At 35.8% G+C, this 23,987-nt stretch overlaps 1 pseudogene; it reads right to left on the minus strand.

Annotated features, from left to right (window-relative positions):
- Positions 1–21,677: 21,677 nt before the first annotated feature.
- On the minus strand, positions 21,678–23,824 carry LOC111992369 (uncharacterized; annotated as a pseudogene).
- Positions 23,825–23,987: the final 163 nt, after the last annotated feature.

The following is a 23,987-nucleotide window of genomic DNA, read 5'->3' on the forward strand; positions in this document are numbered from 1 at the left end:
CCTGGTGTGTGGATTCAAGTTGTACTAATCATATCTGCAATTCTTTACAGGGGTTCTAGGAGACCATAAAGCTTAATGAAGGGGAATTGTTTCTTACTTTGGCTAAAGGGAGCAGAATTTCGGTTGTAGCTGTTGGAATGTTTAATTTATACTTTGAATCTAGAGTTTTAATATTGGAAGACTATCTGTATGTACCTAATGTTCGTAGGAATTTAATTTCTGCAACTTATTTAGGTAAACATGGATATTGTGTTATCCTTAAAAACAATATTGTAATAAAGAAGGGTAAAATGTTTATCTGTTCTGGCAATATTGTGGATGGTCTTTATATTTTAACTCCTGATAAGCATGAATTATATAATTTTGAATTAGATAATGATTCTCATGTAAAATCATTAAAGAGAAAGTTTCCTTTTACTAGTAATGCATATCTTTGGCACTTGCGTTTGGGTCATATTAATTCAAATAGAATTCAAAGACTTATCAAAGATAGACTCTTAGAGCCCATGGACTTTGATAAATTTTCAGTTTGTGAATCTTGTTTAGAAGGTAAAATGACCAAACAACCTTTTAATGCAAAAGGTAGAAGAGCCCAAGATTTGCTAGAACTAGTACATTCAGATGTATGTGGTCCTTTGTCAATCCAGGCAAGAGGAGGTTATGAGTACTCCATCACTTTTACCAATGATTACTCTAGATTTGGTTATGTGTACCTAATTAAACGAAAGTCTGAAGCCTTTGAAAAGTTCAAAGAGTTTAAGGCTGAAGTTGAGAATCAATTAGGCAAACACATAAAGGTCATTCGATCTGATCGTGGTGGCGAATACCTTCTTAGGGATTTTAAGGATTACTTAACTGAAAATGGGATTGTATCCTAAATGACTACACTTGGAACTCCACAACAAAATAGTATAGCAGAAAGAAGGAATAGGACTCTTTTAGAAATGGTTAGGTCCATGATGAGTAATTCAACCCTACCAATTTCTTTTTGGGGATATGCCTTAAATACTGCAATGTATCTTCTGAATTTAGTACCTTCAAAGTCTGTTCTTAAAACACCTATTGAGCTGTGGAATGGGCGTAAGCCTAGTATGAGACATCTCCATATTTGGGGTTATCCAGCACATGTGTTGAAAGGAAAGTCTGACAAGTTACAGTCTAAAACAGAAGTGGTTTTCTTTGTAGAGTATCCAAAAGGAACTGTTGGAGGTTTATTCTATAGTCATAAAGATAATAAAGTGTTTGTTAGCATAAATGCCAAGTTCTTGGAAACTAACTATATGAATAATTATACCCTTAGAAGTAGAGTTGTGTTGGCTGAAATGAATGAACCTGTAAATAAACAACCGATGGATGAAACTAGGGACGATGTAGTTGTATTAGATACACCATAAGATACTACTCATGATACGTTTAGTACACAGGTGCCTCGTCATAGTGGCAGAATTGTTCGGCCTCCTATAAGATTCATAGGTTTGGGAGAAACTTATGAAGCTATCTCAGAAGAGGCTGAATCGGATCCCTACACTTATGAAGAGGCAATGAATGATATAGATGCACATCATTGGATCAAAGTTATGAAATCTGAATTAGATTCTATGTATTCCAATCAAGTTTGGGATCTTGTAAAGGCGCCTAACGACATTAAACCTGTAGGTTGCAAATTGGTATACAAGAGGAAGAGAGGGATAGATGAAAAGGTTGAAACCTTTAAAGCAAGGCTAGTGGCAAAAGGGTATACACAAAAAGAAGGTATTGACTATGATGAAACATTTTCGCCAGCAGCCATGCTTAAATCTATCAGAATTCTCTTATCCATTGCTGCACATTATGATAATGAGATTTGGCAATGGATGTCAAGACTGCTTTTCTAAATGGCAACCTTGAAGAAGAAATCTATATGTTGCAACCAGAAGGTTTCATAGCAAAGAACCAAGAAGATATGGTACGCAAGTTGAAAAGGTCCATTTATGGACTTAAGCAAGCATCTAGGTCATGGAACATCAGATTTGATCAAGCAATCAAGTCATTTGGTTTTGAACAAAATCTTGATGAACCATGTGTGTACAAAAGACATCAAGATAAAGTAGTAATGTTCTTAGTGCTTTATATTGATGATATTCTACTCATTGGAAATGATGTAAGGGTAATGTCATCAATAAAGGTTTGGTTGTCAAGCCAATTTGATATGAAGGACTTGGGTGAGGCTAATTTTATTCTAGGGATCAAGCTTTGGCGAGATCGCAAGAATAAGATGTTAGGCTTATCACAAGCTGGATATATAGATAAGGTTCTAGAACAGTTTAGCATGCAAAACTCCAAAAATGGATTACTTCCTTTTAGACATGGAGTTCTTTTGTCTGATGACCAAAGGCCTAAGACTCAAGAGGAAGAAAATATGATGAGACAAGTTCTTTATACTTCTGCAGTAGGAAGTCTTATGTATGCCATGCTTTGTACTAGACCAGATATCTGTTATTCAGTTTGCATGGTCAGCCGATATCAATCAAATCTAGGACCAAAACATTAGCAAGCTGTAAAGCATATTCTTAAGTATCTTCGAAGAACGAGAGATTATATGCTTGTTTATCGTAGTGAGGATTTGATTCCCAATGGCTATACAGATTCAGACTTTCAATCGGATCTAGACTTCAGAAAGTCCACATCAAGATGTGTTTTCACCTTGGGAGGTAGAGCCATAACATGGAGGAGTGTCAAGCAATCTTGTATTGCGGACTCCACCATGGCAACAGAATATGTTGTTGCTTGTGAAGCAAGAAAAAAGCTGTATGGCTCAAGAAATTCCTTTCTGACCTTGGAATAGTAAGAATTGAGCAAGTACCCATTACTTTGTTTTGCGACAATAGTGGAGTAGTTGCACAATTAAAAGATCCAAGGAATCACAAGAAAGGAAAGCACATTGAGAGAAAGTACCACATCATTAGAGATATTATTGCTCGTGGAGATGTGGTGGTTGCAAAGATTGAAAGTGCAAATAATCTAGCAGATCCCTTTATCAAAGCCTTGCCTCAAAGGACCTTCAAGTCACATTTGGAGCGAATGGGAGTTAGATTAGTGCACAATAGTCTTTAGGGCAAGTGGGAGATTTGTTAGGATTAATGCCCTTAAATCCTATTGTACGATGTTACATATGATATTATGTATGACATTATGTATGACATGATGTATAACTTAATATTGTAATTAATAAATTTATTTTATTATTATTTGAAATAATGGTAGCATGAATATTCAGACATTATCACAGAGTCCATGAGATGCATAGTATGCGATTTATGTGAAAAGCCACAGAAGATATAAATCACAAGTTCTTCGTAAACTTAGAATTTCGTAGTCAGTGATTAAAGTGGGTGTTTCATCTGCGAATACTATAACATATTAACTAAGATGATTTATCTTGATCATGAAAGTGGTAACTTCTAGTTAATATGTTGATATGTTTTAAGAGTTAAAACATATTGAACTGGACCGTTGTAAGATTTATTATTCTCCTAACGACTGTCAATTGAATAATAAATCTCACGACTTATTAAAACATACTAAATTGGACCACTGTGAGATTTATTATTCTCCTAATGACTGTCAATTGAATAATAAATCTCACGACTTATATATTTACGTGAACTCTTAATCCTAAGAGAATAATGAACCTGATCATGAAGTGTAGGTTACTTTGATATATCAGGAGTGAGATCTAAAGTAACGGTCAAAACCTCAGTATGTTGGGCAGCCACATTTGGTGTTGATAGAACAAATATTCTGAAGATGGAATTCATAGTCTCTTAACGGAGATTCAAAATATTCCCTTGGGATAAGTTTAATGAGTTTGTTATTCAGAATGTTAGGCCTAACTACTTTAGTAAATAGTTACTAAAGTGTATATTTATAAAGTTGGATTTCAAAAATATACGATGAATAACTTAAAGGATTAAACCGAGAACTCAAGGATTGAGATGTAGTAATTTACAAAGTGGCAATCTACATTCATGACTTTGTATTACTACAAATACTTTATGAAAGGGTTGCATGTATAATAAAGTCTTGGGATATAATTTATTAATAAGGCCCAGAGTGCAATTATATTTATATAGTGGTATTGAATATAATTAATGGTAACTTTGGACTTGTCAAGAGTTGATAGAAAAGTTCAAGGCCCATTGGAGCTAATGTCTTATTGGTCCCTTTTGGTCCCACTCCAAGCCACACACTAAAGCCCAATTGGAAAGGCCCAATAGGCCAGCCCAATTAGATAATCAGTTAGTTATAAAGGGAGAAACATACAGAATTTTTTCATAAGAGAAAAGAAAAAGAGAGACATCATTGTGAAGTGGTGTGTATGTGTGAGTGAAGCCACTCGATTATTCTCCCTTGGAAACTGATTGAGAGACCACACTTCTTAGGCGTAAAGTGGAATTGGAGTGAAGATTAAAAGTGTTCCCAAGTACATCTAATCTTTTGTTTTGAATTTCACTGCACCAAGGTACGCTATCTTGTTCTTAAATTTTGAAATTTACATCGTGCATGTTATCAATTATGAATGAAATAGATCCATGTTTGTTGCTTTCGCTGTATATTTTGTATGAGATACAAAATCAGATTTTCCAACATTCTCAAGAACACAGAGGCTTCAAGTTTTGACTGGGTAGCCTGTTTATCTATGATAGTGGGGACCAACATGCCCTATTTGATTGTAGAATGTACTGAGCACAAGTTTAGAGTCTAGCTGACTATGGTATCATCTGGATTGAAGGGGAACCCGTGCGAAGGAGGGATTACATGGCAGGCAACCTATGCCCTCCGAGTACCTAAGCAGGAACTAGTTACAGTGCTATGCCAATAGGATTAAGGAAAGATCGGGGTGAATACTTGCAAAAGCACTTACGTAGGATTCCTCTAGCTCCCCAAACTTTAGTCACCATTTAAGAGATTATAGAATCACCTATGGATTCAGGGGTACCAGCTCCAAAGAAAGGACAAGCCATGCTAGCCATTGAAGGCTTTACTCCTCTAGTCTCAGCACTACCTACAGTCGCAGAGCCATCTCTAGGATTTATCCAGTAGGGAAGCCATGTCACCCCCACTATTCAAGGTTTTGAGTTGCTAATTCTGCCAAGGTCTATCTAAGAAATATTTGGCACTCTGTTGAAAGTATTGAAGGAAACACATATTCCTATCAGTATTACATACTCCTCCTTTAAGGGAATAGTATCATTGGTGTTGACCACCAACCAAGTATCATTTTTAGATGATGAGTTACCTCTAGAAGGTAGAGATCACACCTTGGCCATGCATATCATAGTCATGTGTGAAGACATGATTATCGCAAGGTTGTTAGTCAACAATGTATGCCCAATGACCACTCTTGAGCACCTGAAAGTGGATGTGTCTCTTAAAAAGCCTAGGACTATGATCATTAGAGCCTTTGATGGCACGTGTTGAGAAGTTCAAGGTGAAATCAAGTTAATGATTGAGATCGGCCTAAGATCCTTCATGGTCAACTTCCAAGTGATTAAGGTTGACTTTCCTTTCAACATGCTTTTAGGGAGACCTTGGTTGCATACAACAGGTGCAATCGCATCTACCCTCCATTAAAGACTCAAGTTCATCTCTGAAAATCAGTTAATCACTGTTTTGGCTAAAAAACTGATAACTATCTTCCAAGAGACATCTATCCCCTACTTCAATGCTAATCCTTCCATAGCTCCAAGCTAGCTTCCACAATTCATAATGCTTCAGAGCCTAAGTTTGGCTAACCTACAGTAGGTCTAATGGCCATGAAGGAAATGCTTAAGTTTAGTTACAAATTAGGCCAAGGCCTCAAAGTCGTGGGATGTGGGATCCCTGCTCTCATTGAACTTTTAGATAACAAAGAAATATTCAATTTGGGATACAAACCCACTCATGAAGAAATCTCTCAAGCTTCTAAAGGCAAGAAGAGAAACTGCGACACTTCAAGGATGTCTATTCCCTATATCAAGACCACTTTTTCAACATCGGCGAAGGTCATTATGCCAAAACCTTTCAAGGAATTAAAAGATGAAGAGCCTGATCTTGCTTGCATTATTCGGCTTTGTCCCGAAGAGTTCTCCGAGAACGATAACATATCTCCTAAAGATAATCTGATTTCTACTATCCGACCAAGGATGTCAGGCGAGGTAGCAAGCCTTTAGACCATCAAGCCTTGCTTTGTGGTTGCATTGGCTGAGTAAGAAGTATTCCATCATCGAGTAATTAGGCCTCCCAATCACCCAATAGGGTTGGAGTAGCATATCTAGTTTGTTTTGCATGCTTATGTTATTTCCTACTTTATTTGTATTCCCTGTTCATTTCTTTAGTTTGTTTTCCTAGAAACAACCAAAAAAAGGGCATTTCCCTTTTATCATTATCAAGCATGAACTTTATTTTTCCCCTACCCAAAATACATTAATGAAATATTCAGCGCGTTATTCAGAAAATTCTTACATCTCTCTTTATTGCTTTCCTCTGTATATGTATGTGCAAATTATCTTATGTTTCTCTGTATATGTTTCACTCTATAGGATTTGTTCTGATTCCTAAGTGCGTACATTGTCCCATTGCCATAACGAAGATGTAGATGATGTGAATGAGACAATAAAGTTGGATCATGATGTTGAAGGAATGGAAGAGGTCCCGAACTTACCTTGAGACATCCTAAAAGCTCTGAACAAAGAAAGCGAAGGGTCTAAGCCCAATATAGAAGAGACAATGGTGATAAGCCCAGCCGATGAAGGCGAGACAGAAAAACCCATCAAGATTGGGGTAAACTTTCCTAAAGACATGAAAGATATGCTCATAGCTCTGCTAAAGGAATTCAAGGAAATCTTTGCTTGGTCTTATCAAGATATGCCAGGTCTAGATACTGAGATCATTGTCCATAGGATTTCGGTTAAATCTAATTGCCCCCCAGTGCAGCAAGCCCTCTGAAGGATGAAGTCAGAGATTATCTTGAAAATCAAAGAAGAAGTAGAAAAGTAGTTGAAAGATGGTTTTCTTACTGCCATAGCCTACTTTGATTGGGTTGCCAACATCGTTTAATCCTATCTCTTTTTATCTCAAAATGTCAAAATTTTCAAAATACTTCTCTCTCAGGATTTCATTCAGCCATACTCGTTTAATCCTATCTCTTTTTACTTCAAAATGTCAAAATTTTCAAGATACCACTCTCTCAGGATTTGATTTGGCCATGCTCGTTTAATCCTACCTCTTTTTACTTTAAGATGTCAAAATTTTCAAAATACCTCTCTCTCGGGATTTGATTCTGTCATGCTCGTTTAATCCTATCTCTTTTTATCTAAAAGTGTCAAAATTTTCAAAATACCTCTCTCTTAGGATTCTATTTAGCCATGCTCGTTTAGTCCTATCTCTTTTTACTTCAAAATGTCAAAATTTTCAAAATACCTCTCTTCCAGGATTTGATTCACCCATGCTCGTTTAATCTTATATCATGTTTTCTCAAAATGTAAAAATTTTCAAAATACCTCTCTCTTAGGATTTGATTCAGCCATGCTCATATAATCCTATTTCTTTTTATCTCAGAGTGTCAAAAGTTTCAAAATACCTCTCTCTCAAGATTTGATTCAGCCATGCTCATTTAATCCTATTTCTTTTTACCTAAAAGTGTCAAAAAATTTCAGAATACCTCTCTCTCAAGATTTGATTTTGCCATGCTCGTTTAATATCTTATCTCTTTTTACTTCAAGATGTCAAAATTTTCAAAATACCTCTCTCTTAGGATTTGATTCGGCCATGCTCGTTTAATCTTGTCTCTATTTATCTCAAAGCATCAAAATACCTCTCTCTCAAGATTTGATTCAGCCATGCTCGTTTAATCCTATATCATGTTTTCTCAAAATGTCAAAATTTTCAAAATACCTCTCTACAGGATTTGATTCGGTCATGCTCGTTTAATCCTATCTCCTTTTATCTAAAAGTGTCAAAATTTTCAAAATGCCTCTCTCTTAGGATTTGATTCAGCCATGCTCGTTTAGTCCTATCTCTTTTTACTTCAAAATGTCAAAATTTTCAAAATACCTCTCTTCCAGGATTTGATTCTCCCATGCTCGTTTAATCTTATATCATGTTTTCTCAAAATGTAAAAATTTCCAAAATACCTCTCTCTCAGGATTTGATTCAGCCATGCTCATATAATCCTATCTCTTTTTATCTCGGAGTGTCAAAATTTTCAAAATACCTCTCTCTCAAGTTTTGATTCAGCCGTGCTCTTTTAATCCTGTTTCTTTTTATCTAAAAGTGTCAAAATTTTCAAAAGACCTCTCTCTCAAGATTTGATTTTGCCATGCTCATTTAATATCCTATCTCTTTTTACTTCAAGATGTCAAAATTTTCAAAATACCTGTCTCTTAGGATTTGATTCGGCCATGCTCATTTAATCCTGTCACTATTTATCTCAAAGCATCAAAATTTTCAAAATACCTCTCTCTCAGGATTTGGTTCGGCCATGCTCGTTTGATCCTATATCATGTTTTCTCAAAATGTTAAAATTTTCAAAATACCTCTCTCTCAGTATTGGATTCATCCATGCTCGTTTAATCCTATCTCTTTTTATCTAAAATTGTCAAAAGTTTCAATATACCTCTCTCTCAAGATTCAATTCGACCATGCTCATGTAATCCTATCTACCCTTTTGAGAATCAATTTGGCCATGCTCATTTAATTGCATGCATATTCAATTCGGCCATGCTTGTTTAATCCTATCTATCTTTTCGAGATTCAATTTGGTCATGCTCGTTTAATCTCACTTGGATTCAATTCAGCCACTCGTTTAATCTCACACAAATTCAATTTGGCCATGCTTGTTTAATCTTATCTACCTTTTCGAGATTCAATTTGGCCATGCTCGTTTAATCCTGGCTCTTTCAAAAAACTACTCTCATTTAAAATTGTTTTGGTTTTCACATTTTCAATCCTCTCAAAAAAATTTCATCCTTATTATGCATAGTTTCTCATATCTACCTTGGTTTTCTTTTAGTTTTGTTAGTGTTCCATGTGTTTTCATAGCATCCGACATATGCAAGTTTTCATATGTTACTTAAGCATGTGAATAGAGATGTATTTTCCAACATCATCATAGCGTAAATGATAAATAATAAATAAATAAATAAAAACCTATATGCAAAAATACCAAAAATAAAATAAATACTAGCATGCTTTCCTACTTGCTTTGCTACTAACATATTTTTAGAAAATAAAAAGAAAGAAAAAAGGGAGTCTTTTGCCCAACATCAAGGACCAAGTTAGGGAATTTTTCAGATCAGCTGTAGTAGCTTAACCTTGTGAAGTAAAACCAATCTCAATCCATGACCAGCGCAGCTTTTGCACACAATTTTGGGGCAACAAAATGCAGAATCACATTCTTTTTTCGACACCTCTCATTGAAGTAAAAAATGTCAGATAAAGATAGGGCAGCTCTAGACACCGTATTTTGTCCACCCTTGATTTGCGTTCTGAACCCCAAAAATTCCAAAAATATTATCTTTTCTCCTTGGGGCCTCGAAAACATCTAGATTAATGTGGCGCAACCCATTCAAGCAACGTAGCATTTGAAGTGCCATTTCAAGCCAAATTGACCAAAATGCCCCTGGTTAACCTCGGGTTGACTAAAAGTCAAGGTTGGATCAAAATCATCCCAAAACAACATTTTTCATGTTTCTATATCAAACTCAAGCTACTAAGTGATTTTCATCAACTTTGACCAAGTTTGACCCGAAGCTGACCCCTAGGGGCACCGGAAATTACATATGATGTTTTCTTTCACAAGGTAGCGCATCTATATAGCATAGCTAAAAGCGGACAAAAAAAGTTGTTCCCATAGCATTATGTAGGCTTAGCTTAGCCTCTTTCTCTATCTATATTTATAATATCACCAGTGGACAGCGAACAAAAAGATAAGATGCCACACAAAGAAAGCAATCCAATCAGGAACAAGGTAGTTAGCGAATGATGCGAGAGCGACAATTAGAAAAATTTTATGATGTGACCATGACTCCCAAACATATCGACCCAAGTTGTGGAATAAGATTGACGTTTTTGAGCAAGGCCTAATTTTGATCCAACCATCAGAATGGATTGGGACTAGTTCCATTGCAATGATTATCAAATTCCCTTTCCAATGACTATTCATGGGTTGAAATCGGACTTAAAGTGGTTGAGATATCTAGAAAACCATGAAAATCGTGTAACATGCTTCCCGAGGCCATAACTTTTGATCCGACAATTGGATTTTAAATTTCCTTAGTGTTTTGAAAACTAGACATCCAAAGCTTTCTAGGGAAACCAAGATCAACTCAATTTGAGTCTAGTAATGCCTTCAAATATGCATCCAATGTTGAAACTAGAAAAGGCCAAAAATATTGATGTCAGCAAGGCGGCCATCGATGCGCCAACAATTGAAGGGTGACATTTTCGCTATAAAAGCCTCCAGCCCCTTCATTAAAAAAATAATAATAAAAAATAAAAAACTGATTTTCTGGGAAGTTTTGGGCAGATTCTCTCTCTTTTTTCTCTCTAATTTCTCTCCCAAACAAATCAAAACACCTCCAAATACCTTAGATTCTCATCTTTTCTCTACAATCTTCAAGGTAGTGTTCTTGCACCCAATCTTCCTGTCCTTGGTTCCATACCTCGAATTTGAGGTTTAAGGGTATGGATGTAGCTTTTTAGCAACAATCCACACCCTTTTCTCTTTTCTGCTTTTCCTACTTTTTTTTTTTTTTTTTTTCTTAATATTTGCTTTCATCACTTTTCCTAGCATGTTTCCTTGCTTCCTAGCATTCTTCTTTAGTTTTTATAGCATGTTTCCTTGCTTATGCCATGATTTATCACTTTGATGTGTTGGCTTAGACTTCTTGGGCTAGGATATGTCCAAATTCCATGTTTATGCTTAGATCCACATGTTTTTAGGCTCCTCATGTTCATGCTTAGATCTACATGCCTATGTGTTCTTTGCCATTTTTTGCGTAGATTTATGTCCATACGCTTAGATCTATGTGTTTATGTGCTCCATGCCATGCTTGTGTGCTCAGATCTATGTTGGTTGCTATGCCATGTGCTACTTTAGCCATTTTTGTCCCTTGATATCTCTCTTTCTTGCTTTTTGGCCTTTCCGGTGGGTTGTAGATCTAGATCCTATGGCCTAGGCCTACATCTGCACACCTAGGCCAATATTAAAGGGTTTGGATCATTTCCTTTTGCATGTCAATGTTGCTTGCTTGCTTCTATGCTTTATCTCTATGTTAGACTGTCTAGATCTAGGCTTTGCCATGCTTTGCGCCTTCTGTGGGCTTGTGCATGTGTGGTTACATCCATCCCTCCTAGGGTATGTTTGGATGTAACCACTTGTGAGATACACCTCCATGGTGTTGGTGTGCTTGATTTACACCTCCTCCACTCTGTGCGATGTTGACATGCTTGCTTTACGCCACCCGTTTGGCTTTCTTTGCGTCTTTGCACACTTGTCTACATCTTCATCCATGAGTCTATGTGTCGTCCATATTCCAATCCAATGAAACCATGAAAACTCGATCCAAACCTACATTTGTCCTCCTAGGACACCCCTTTTGTTTGATAACATGCTTTGTTCACCTCTTTGCATGTTTCACATGCTTGTTTGCCCCCGTTTGGCATCTTTTCTTAGCTTATCTTTATCATGCTTCTCCTTCTATTTGTTTCTTTTCTTTTTTGCTAGCTTGTTTCTTTTTTCTTTGCATGTATACACATGGAGCAAGGGTACTTCGAGCAAAGGTGCAATTTCCCAAGCGTGAGCAAAAAGGGCAAAGATGCAAGCAAAAGGATGCAAGCCCACAAAGGGCAATGATCAGTAGATTAAGGGGCCTAGCCCCTCTAGAGCAGTTTTCTCTTTCCCCCTCTTTAAGCCTCTTCTCTAGAGCATGTATTAGGGTCCGCATCCATGTACCCCCTTTTATTTTTATGCTCCTTGCTTAGGCCGCATTCCCTAGGTATGGCAATGTCTGTTTTACATTTCCTATACCTTGTTAAGGCATACCCTTGGAATGCTAGCAATGTCTAATTTACTTTCTTGCTCTTTGTGATAGCATTGTGCATTATGCATATGTATATATGTCTGCTTATATGTGTGTGGGTGATTGTGCACTTTGTATGATGGACTCCATGGCTACATAAGCGACCCTCTCTAGTCATGAGAGTTCTTGACCTTGTAGTGTGGGTATGCGCTCAAGGTGATTCCAAACTCAAGAATCAAGATTTGTTTTTGCCTAATCACATTAGATTAGGAAAAACGACTTTTTTCTTAACCTAGGATCAGTAATAAAATCAAATAGAGTTAGGTGACCAATCACACCTTAGAAAAAATCCAATGATTGTTAGCGACTTCACTTACCCTTGTTAATTTTCTTAAAATCGACTCACATTCCAGTCACACACTTAAGGTATGACACACCTTCATATCCATGTTCTCACACCGAGAGATATAGAAAGCGCACAAGCGTCGCCGTGATGGGTGGTTAAGCAGTCACGAGGTGTCGATCGGTTTTAATCACTTGTTTAGTTTTTGTTTGACTTAGCTTTACATACTTAAACCATAGGATCAGTATGATAACATGCTTTACTTGCTTTTGATTGTTATATTAAAAATATGGTTTACATGTCTTGGATAAACAATATGGACATGCACATGAACATGAACATGCATCGATGCATAAATGTTATGATACAGTAATGTAAGTAAGGTAAGTCATGCATAATCACGTGGACATGCATTAATATGATTATGAGTTGGTGGTATAAAATGATGAGCATGCTTGTTTAGATGCTATGATGCCATGATTGTTTGCTTGTCTAATGCTATGAAAACTTTCTTCATAGAATGTGATGACCCCATGGAAGAATAGGCTGAGAATATAGCCAGTAGTAGTGTTGCACCTATGCCATTGTACAATGAAGAGATGACATTACGAATTCAGTAGGATGATAAAGTGCGTGCCTTTCTTGAAAGGATGGGCTCTGTCCATTGGCCAAAAGAGAGGCAGCTCAGGCCCTAACTCGAGTTATGGAAAGGAGTCAAGGAGCAACTGCCTCCTGGGGAAGTGAATTACAGGTGGCATACCAAGAGACCAAGGAATCAATGACCTTCCCTCCTAGAGATTTATCCAACAAGGCCGTGGATGGCGAGAGGCCTTTATATGTTACTGCATTCTTAAGAGCTCCTTAGATTAAGAGGGCCTTAATAACTAGTGGTGCCTCCACAAACATTTCACCCCTCCCTATGTTAGATGCATTGGGCATTCCACGAGAAAGAATCATTCGAGAGCCACTCCAAGTGGCAGGGATAGGATCATTACAACAGCATACCCTGGGACATGTGTCCTTGGACTTGAGGGAAGGACTTATCAGAGCACGCACTCTTATGCACATGATGGATGGTGATACTTCGTATCATATTATTTTGGACCATCCTTGGCTCAATGCACATAGAACAATGGCTTCCACATATCACCAATGTGTGAAGGCCATTTGGAGGGGAAGGCCAGTGACCATTGAAGCCACTTGGATGCCTTTTTATAAGGCAGAGCTCCACTATGCAAAGGCAGCCTTATATCAGGAGTTCGGACCTAAAGGATAAAACAGGGTTCTTCCTTTGAATGCTATTGATTTAGAGCAGGAGGAAGATAGTGATGGGGAAGTCATAGAATCTGAAAGCCCTCCTAAGATCAGTCATTCCATAAGTGCACTACATATATTGTTCCTAGACCTAATCTAAGTAGAAACGCCATTTTCACCTTCTACTCGATCCACCCTAGGCTGAGGCATACTTCCCACAAGGAAATCACTCATTCACAGGCCTTATATTCTTGGACCCATTTTGCTTTCCTTCTTATCTTCTTAATAAGGGCTTGCTTCTCTCCTTTGCAGTGGACCCTTTCACTTGGTAATTGACGATACACGAGAATCAATAAGTTGAATGCCCCGAGCTATAATGATAGCTTGAATACCTGAAGAGAGAGAGAAAAAAAAAACGACTATAAGGGCGACTGGGGTGAACCAGCCAAGAACCCTCCAACGATTAAGTCAATTTTCTCCCTAGAACACAAGGATGGTGAATTAGTGAATAGCAAAACATACCTTGGGCTAAAGGAATCAAATCATTTTTATAAAGAATTTTTAGTGAGTCTATTTGTTCGGATCCATTAACATCATGGAAAAAATGGAGTGGATTTTGGGGAATCCTCCCCACGTTCTAGAATGACGAATCATGGTCCAATTGCTTAGTGTTTGTAGAAGAATCCTCAAAAATTTGTTAAGTGTTATTTGATCATCCATGCCCCCATATGACGTGGACAACTAGGCTGCCTTGGACATCTATGATATTCATGGATGGACCCTATTCATATCTGTGGTGTTTTTGTTAGGCTTCATTTCTTGTGAACTAGTTTGGACTTAACCTTGTCATAGACGACCATCATGGACGAACTAAACTTAATTTAAACCACCATCATTTGCCCCCTTTTCCTTGTGTCGTCCATACCACTGTTGAAATTATAATTGCTAATATTACTACTTTACACATGGCAATTTTTCGTTGGTTGATGAGTCTTCCATGTGGCATTTACAAGGCGACTTTGAATGCCTTTGCTAGGGAGCATCTCCATAAGTTAGGTATAAGGCCAAACCAACTCAACCCTAATGCATGGAGAACCATTATGTCCACGCAAGTGCTGTGGACGGAGGTTTTTTATAGGAACTGTCCTCTTATCGTGGACGAGTTCTTATACTATTATAAACCCTCTAAAATAAGCCAATCTCTAAGTTTCTATCAGTTTTCAGATAGGGTTTTAGTTAATAAGATCCCTTCCCTTGTCCGATAGGACATGGAAGATAGAGTTCTTCCTCATCTCTAGTATTGGGCAGGGAACCCTATTGAGGTAGGCAGGGACCCATTTCCTCCTTACACCAGTGAGATGGGTCGTCTATGTTCTAAGGGTATGTTACTTTCTTAAGCTCGTCTTACTTATTCTATCATATTTATCTAACTCTATTTTCCTGTTTTCAGCTGTAAGACATCCTTCCTTGCCCAACTTCTTCCTAAACTGCGTCCAACAAGCACGTTCCTTTACTAACAAGACCTTCCATTCCTTAATGATGCTTTGCCGTCTAGCAACTTGGGGGCTTGGACCTAAACGTACAAAGGAGGCTTTAGCTCACAAACTTACTACCCATCATCATAAGTTAAATACACACATTTGCTTTTTTTTTTTTTTTTTTTTTTATTTTTTGCAAATATTCTAACTTATCTTTTTTCAAAATAAATTAATTTTTAGCTTTTTTTTTATGCATTTAACATAAATTGATAAAAGTTATCAAAAACTATATTTTTTATTAAACACCACAAATAAATTACCAAAAATAAGCTATTTCAAGATAGACATCAAAACTTCTAAACTTGTTGGGATACAAGTTGGAACCTGTAAAAGTTATTTTTGTTTGAAATACCAAACATTGCCTCTTGTTGGCTGATCTGATAATGCAGATTCAAAATCAATTGTTCAGTCCAAGTGATCAATACCAAACCTTCGTCAAGAAAGCCAAGATCCAATCACGATTATTTTAAAAGTCTCATACGAAAAGTAATATAGGAGATAATTGTCTACGTTTAAGTGGGAACATGGTGACATGTTTCTCAACATTATAAGAGCATCTTTATCAGCTGTGGCATAATTTATGTCATTTTACCACATTAAAGACTTACTTTATTATTTTACCACATTATTTTACAACATACCATTTATCAAATGTTCTATACTTCAATTCTATACATTAAAATAATATTTACTACACATTAAAATAATATAAACTACACAATAAAATAATATATCTAATACAATAAAAAACACCTACAACACTGCTGCTGCCGCCGCCACCACCACCACCGTGGCAGCCACAATCCATTGTAAAACCACCACCACAACCATCATCATCAACAATCCACCCCAAAACCCATTAAAAACAGAGCAACACCCACTAGCACAGCAACTCAAACCCAGAAAACACAATCAAAACCCAGGCAATCCAAACCCACGAAACTCAGGCAACCCAAACCCAAGCAACCCAGGCAACCCAAACCCACTAACACTGGCAACCCATGATCAAGATCTCACCTCACCTCAACGTCGATGCCCACGATCGTGACGAACACTCCGATCTCACCTCAACGTCGATGCCCACGTCGATTCCGATTGGCAATGACGATGACGATGCCCGGAGAGATCGACGATGACGATGCAAAATGAAACCGGTGAGACGACGATGATGGATCGGCGATGACGATCGGCAATGACAGCGATGATGATCGGTGATGACGGATCAAGATCAACAAAACAGAGGTGAGAGGGAACGGTGAGAGAGAATAGAGGTGAGAGGGAACGGTGAGAGTGAAGAGAAAAGAATAATCTGAGGAGAGAGGAGAGAGAGAAAACAGAATAAAAAAACAATAAAAATTATGCCACATGTGAACAGTACCGTTGCCACATGTGGCAAATTTTATGGGATTTAGCACATCTGATAAAAGGAGATTTTGGTGTTTGGTGTGGTAAATATGCCAAATATTTGGCATTTGGCACATTTACCACATCTGATGGTGATGCTCTAATATGATGACTATTAAAGACTATCTCAAACGGTAAAAGGCAAGTGGAGCTGTTATCTTTTTCCTAAATAGATGTAAAAATAAAAGGTGAAGCACTAATCTAAAAAATAATATAAAAAAAGCTGCGTGACAATTATAAGAGTCCGTTTGGTTGGAGGAGTAGAAAAATAGAAGGATAGAAAATTAGTAGAAGGATGGAAAAGTAGGAGGATAGAAAAGATTTAGTTTTCCCTCGTGTGTGTTTGGTTGGAGGGGTGGAAAAGTGAGAAGGTGGAAAACTCTTTTGTTTGATTGAAAAGAAAAGTGAGAGGATAGAAAATGCAATTTATATAAATTGATTATTATACCCTTGTTACATAATATATAAGAAATAGATTTATTTGTACTTATTAAATAATATAAAATTTGCCACATCATACATATAAATTTATATTATTATTTTTATTATTATAATGTAAAAATTACAATAGTGTACATATAAATTTAACTGGGCAAAAGATTTTGTAACCAAGGTATTCCTATATTCACTATTCAACTAGTGAATATAACGTGAGCAACATATAAGCTAAGCAATTTAATTGGGCAAAACTTATAAATCAAAACTTGCACTAATAATTTAATTGGGCAACTGGGCAAATCAACTTGCACTAATTTATATAAACCAAAACTTGCACTAATAATTTAACTGGGCAAATCAACTTGCACTAAAACTTGTATAAATCAAAACTTGAACTAATAATTTAACTAGGCAATTGGGCAACAAAAACATGGTTAGCAAATTTACACTCATTAAATAAGATGAATAAAGTTAGGGGTAGGTGAGATGAATAAGCTAAGCAATTTAACTGGGCAAAACTTATAAATCAAAATTTGCATTAATAATTTAATTGGGCAACTGGGCAAATCAACTTGCACTGATTTATATAAATCAAAACTTGCACTAATAATTTAACTAGGCAAATCAACTTGCACTAAAACTTGTATAAATCAAAACTTGCACTAATAATTTAACTGGGCAATTGGGCAACAAAAACGTGGGCAACAAAAACGTGGTCAGCAAATTTATACTGATTAAATAAGATGAATAAAGTGAGGAGGTATGTGAGATGAATAAAGTGAGGGTATTTGTGTAAAGTACATCATTCAGCACTTTTTCCTCCTTATTTTCCTCCCAAATTGGGAGGATAAAAAAATGTGGGCCGGGAGGGAAAATTTTCCTCCATATTTTCTGTCTCTCTTGTTTTCTCTTCTGAATCAAATAGTGGAAAATATCATTTTCTACCCTATTTTCTATCCTCCATGTTTTCACCTCAATCAAACATACCCTAAATCATAAGGCAGACAATCCATTCGGGAAATTAAAATTTAAAAGAATTAAAGGGAAGCGAGAGAGAAAAAAGCCAAGTGAAAACAAAAGAAGAAGAAAGTGTTCGACAAGGGCTACTTCAAGTCTGTAAAGGTCTACTCATTTTCTGTTTTGCTGAGAAGAAAGAAAAGTCTTGGGTATCAATTTCAAACAGTGGAGACTGGAAGTTGGATTTGATTTTTTTTTTTTCATTAATTTGAAGAATATAAATTGTTGTTCACTTCTACTTATCTCTATATCATACGTCTATTCTCTATTAATTATTGAGAACACACTGAAATTTTATCAATTATTTTTTCCTTTTAAGTGTGTGAATATTTCATGAGGAATAAATAACGGTTTTTATTTTTTTTCACGGGGGGGAATCACTTGATTTTATGTATTACCATTTTATATTCTATCTGTTGGTCACCTATCTGACTGTATTGGTTGTAATTGCAAATTGCAATGCTTTTATAGTTTTATTATCAAAGAAATATATTGTTTGAAAAGAAAAAAAAAAGTCCAAACTCTTTGATCAATTAATGATACAGAGGAATATTGTGGAACACTCGAAACAAATTGATCCCTCATGGAAACATGACTGTGGCTTTTTTAATATAGAAAAATTAGATGTAAACCTCGTGGAAAATTAAAATGTAAATTCTAAAGAATCTCTTAAAGACTTAAACATGTCAAATTAATAAAAAAAATGTCAAAATTTTGGTTCATAAACTATATAATTTTTAATAATTCTTTTGATCAAATATCGGTTAATTCATTTTAGTCCTTAAATCTTTATAAACATTTATTGATACCCTTGCCTTCCCTTACCATTATTATGCAATAATAAAAAATAAAAAGAGGAAGCCTAATGTAAAAGACATGCACCCATCCTTCCAGTGTTGACCAGACAAATTAGACAACGAGTTGGTGTCATAACTCATAAATACAAACTATATGGAGAAGATGATAATTATTGAAAATGTCGTCAGCAAGAAATAGAAACAATAATATTTCTCATTGTTTAAATATTTTTTTCCTAAAAAAAAAAAATCATTGTTTAATTTAGATAAATACAAAGATCATTGTATTTATGGAATTCTAATACTTATGACATTTGCTAATTAAGGTCAACGTTGATGAACGAAATCTACGCTGATCTATTCCAAAAAATCTTTGGGTGAGGTGTCAAACTACCACCAAGATACAAAAAATTAATGGAAAAATCAAGGGCACAATACCAGAGAGAAACCAAAGATATGGTATTGATCGTATTATATCCTTATGATACGCATTTAGCCTATCCAAACCGAAGTTAAGAGTGTATATTATTTTATTTATTTATCTTCAATATGTGGAAATTCGAGGCTGGGCTCAATCCGTGAGAATTAAAGCCCCGGAGAGACTGAGCAAAAACCAAAAACAAAAGCTTTATTAACTTTAACGTATTGAGTATCAATTGAGAACTGCTCAATTTTGAAAAATGAGTTCAATAATGAAGGCTTCATGCATTTTTTCTTTACTTTTTAACCAATTATAAAAAATATATATAAAAAAAAAAAAAAAGAGGATTTGAAACCTTAAAGTTTCTGTTGAAAATATTAGTTTTGCCTTTGGAAATTGTTGAGAAAAGTTTTGTTTTTTGCTTTTTGTCTTTTTTTTTTTTTTCAAATATTCTAATTTTTATATTTTTTGAAATAAACTAATTTTTAATTTTTTGTAACACATTTAACATAAAAGCTACTAATCAAGACGGTAGCACAAACTATCCCAACATACTCGATGAGCATGTTCAAAATCCCAAAAAGGTTATGTGATGATATTAATTCAACTTGACAGAAAGCAAACTCAACCTTGCGACATCTTGAGAGGAGCGATGAACCTGTTGCAAGATTACCAGAGACTCTGCCAATGACTGGACCGAACTAAGAAACATAGACAAAAGAGAATTGCTGAAGTCCGAGATTCGTATTGTAAGGCTAAAGTGTTTTTTCTTTTAAAGCTGCACATGACTATGTTGTACTTGTTTGGTCGGGTGATATGCAGCTGCATGCATAGGCCCACGTATCTCCCACTAGCATGTCCTGGTGGATGTTTTTGTAACAACTATACAAATAGCTTTTGAATAAAATTCTATCTTTTACGTTCAAAAAAATAAACAGTGGCGGAGCCAGAAATTTATCTTCAGAGGGGGCAATATATATATATATATATTATATGAAATGTAAAATAGTAATGTGCAATACTTCATAACTCAATATATGCTATAAACAAAAATGTATTTAATTAAAATTAAACAATCATGAGACAAGGTTGACAAAACAATTTAATATATTTAATCAACTAGGAAATAGGCAAAGTCGCAAAACATACAATAACATAAAAGTTAAACATCCTTTTTTAAAACTGTAACCTTCGCTCTTTAAGAGGTCTAAAGTCATCAAGTATTGAGTCAGTAGTGAAGTTCTTAGAATTTCCCTTTCAATGTAGACAACTAAGTTATTTGAGAGAAACTCGTCCTCCATTTTGTTGCGCAGTCCTACTTTAACAATTTTCATAACTAAAACGCCTCGCTCACCAGTTGCTATGGACACTGGAAGAGTCAAAACAAGGTGAATCAATCGATCAATAAGAGGATATACCTGTGACTTTTTTGTCTCTACTAACTGTTAGGACATATGTGAATTATGTTAGGAATATATGTCAGTTAGAATTGGCTAATCCTTTGACAAAACACACTTTACTTGTAATTGGGCAGGTCTAGGATGTGTTTAATACTTCAAAGAACAAGAGTTCAAATTCAAGTGTTAAAGCCATGCAAATATGTCTAAGAAACAAGTGAAGAAGTGCTGGATTTTAAAACTCGACAGCTAGCTCGACAAATAGCATCTATCAAGGTGTAAAAGGCTGTTTTAGCCTGATGCTCGACAGTTGCTCGACTGATACCCTATCTATCGAGATTTATGAAAATTAAATTTCCAGTTATGATTTTATTACAATCCGTGTATATTTGTTTAGGTTTTCTTTTCTCACAACTCTACACATATAAAATGATTATTTTAAGGGCCGTCAAAGGGAGCACAAGTGCGAGGAAAAGTTTTGTTCATGCAAAGTGTGACTTGAGATAGAATTTTCCCTAATTCATCTTTCTCTTGAAGAAATTGCTGCGTTTGTATGCCATTGGATTTTGTGACCAAGGAGCTTTGTGATCTTCATCGTGTTGATAAACTGAAAAACTTTGCAGCCAACAACCTTCTCAAGTTGGTGATCAAGTCGTGTACTGGGATCCGCACATCTTTTGGTTAGTCACGTACTGGGAGCCGTGCATTGAAAATGAGAGATTGTCACTACAGAACAAGTCCAATTAGGTATTAGGGTAAGGGTTCAACTGTAGGTTGGTATAAGGTATTGGGATTCCTTTACTTATAACCACTTGTTGTGATAATAATGAATTCTCGAGAGTGGTGACCTTAAAATCACCCGGTGGGGTTTTTGTCTTGGAGGTTTTCCCCATTTGTAAACAAATCACTGTATCAACTTTATTTTCCGCTGCAAATTATCTTAGTTGGTGATTTATTTGTGCTGCCACGCATTTTGCATGTTAATTGAATTAATTAATTAACTTGATTAAATCAATTGGTTGATTTATCACAAGGGGTCATTACATTCTTGGCCTATCACTAACCTTCGACATAATTCTACTAAAGATGACAAACTCTGAAACTTCAAATGATTTTGCACATCATGCTCAAATACTTTCAATTGAATTTTCAAACTAGTTTTATCATGCTCAGAAAAATCAAGAGGATAATATTTCTCAATAAGTCAACATATTTCATCCACATTAAAGGATTTGTAAGCATCCTTTGGATCCAAAGCTAAGCAAAGTGTCAAGAGTTCTATTGGTTGTTCACCAAACCTATTGTCAAGCTCTTGTAATTGAACATCTATTGTAGCATTAAATATATCAAATTGATAATGATGCTCCACTGTAACATGATCCCTTTTCTTACGACCTTTACCTTCAGCAAATTAAACACTTAAATCTGGAATATCAATTTCAAATATTTTGGAGAATCCTATGACATTCTCAAGAAAATTATCCCAGCCATCTACTCTTAAATTTTGGATGAGTGCCTTTGTAGCTGAAACTAAATTTTGGGCATTTGAGATGTCTAGAGATTTCTGCTGCAAAGCTTGACAAAGAACATCAATAATACCCATGATTTCCTTCATTAAATGTAAACTAAATATAAACTCAAATGAATTAATCATTTTATAAGCTACATTTGCATCTCCACGTTGCAAGTACGTGGACCTGTCTTCCTTTATATTTTCAAGCACCAAACAAGTTGGACCAAACATCCTCATTAGGCTACAAATAGAATTAAAATGAGACTCCCAACGAGAATCACCAGCCCGTTTTAGAGTCCCAATTTGGTTTGCTCCTGTTCCCTTTCCAAGTTCATCAAAAGCTAACATTCTAGCAATTTCTACAACTTGAGCAACTCTTAGTTCATCATTATGTTTACATGAAGAACGAATTGTAGTGATAATGAAATTTAAATTCAAGAAAAATTCATGGATCGGGATTACCTCTCTTGATGCAGCAACTAATGCTAATTGTAACCAATGAGCAAAGCAATGCACATAGTATGCATAAGGACATCATTAAGAACTAAGGCTTGCAATCCTTTCCATTCACCACACATGTTGCTAGCATCGTCATATCCTTGTCCACAAATATTTTGTTCTTCAGAGTCAATGCAGCAGTGTCTTTGACATGAGAAAGATCAAAAAAGCGTTCTTGTATAAAGCCCTCATTTTCAGCAAATCTCAAAACATGAGCCATTTGCTCTCTCTTTAACTCATCATGTGACTCATCAACAATAATACAAAATTTGGAATCCCTAATGTCTTCACGAATCTTACTCCACACTTTACTTGCAATAACATGCAGAATCTCCTTCTGAATTGTAGGCGAAGTGTACTTAGCAGATTTAAGAGCATTTTCCAAAACAACTTGTTCAACCTTATCATTATAAGATGCCAAAATTTTAATAATCTCAAGGAAATTTCCCCAATTTTTTGATTCAGGGGTTTCATCATGACCTCTAAAAGGACACCCTTGAAAGGTGAGCCATTGAACAATATCAATAGAAGTTTTCACCTGCAGTTGATTATTTAGAATTTGTACAGAACTCTGCACATTCATCACTTTATCTATATGCACTAATTCATTCAATAGATCATCACAATATTTCACAGCATTGTTGTGGGGTGAGCAAGGATCCTCCCCAACATGATTCAAAAAGGCACAATTCTTTCCATTATTGGCTTTTTTCCAATTTCTAAATCCTATGAAAGTAAAAGCATCATAGCCAGGGCGTCTACTTCTTTCCATGGTAAAGAGAGAACATGGCAGATAGTATGTAGCATCTTTAGTAGGAGAATACTCCAGCCAAGAAGAAAATTGAGTGAACCAAGAAGCTTGAAAGCAACGAGGATGCTTTTCTCTAGAAAATGGATAGTTTGAAAGATAGATTTGATATGGTTTAGCTTTTAAATAAGCACGTCTAACTTTCATCACATATATTGGCTGGATAGTTACACATTTTAGTGTGTTCTCCTTGATCTCATTTTAAAATTCTAACATAAACTTCATTGGAATTAAGTGGTGAAAATTTTAAATGAATTTCTTCAAGTTCCACTTCCACCATTGACGGTCTAGAAGGATGTTTTTCGGGATCAATCCTTGGAGATTTGAAAGGACGCTCATTGAAAGCTGACCCTTCAACATTAGAACCCAAAAGTGTACTATTTTCTGAATTACCGTCTCCATTTTTTTTTAAGAATGAGTCAATAGTCCTAAATTTGCCCATGAACCTAAATTTATCAAATTAAATTATCACTCATTAAATAAAATGACTGAGATTTAAAAAAACATACTAAAAAAAT

Source organism: Quercus suber, unplaced genomic scaffold, assembly GCF_002906115.3.
Source record: "Quercus suber isolate HL8 unplaced genomic scaffold, Cork oak 2.0 scaffold_339, whole genome shotgun sequence".
NCBI classification, from domain to species: Eukaryota; Viridiplantae; Streptophyta; class Magnoliopsida; order Fagales; family Fagaceae; genus Quercus; species Quercus suber.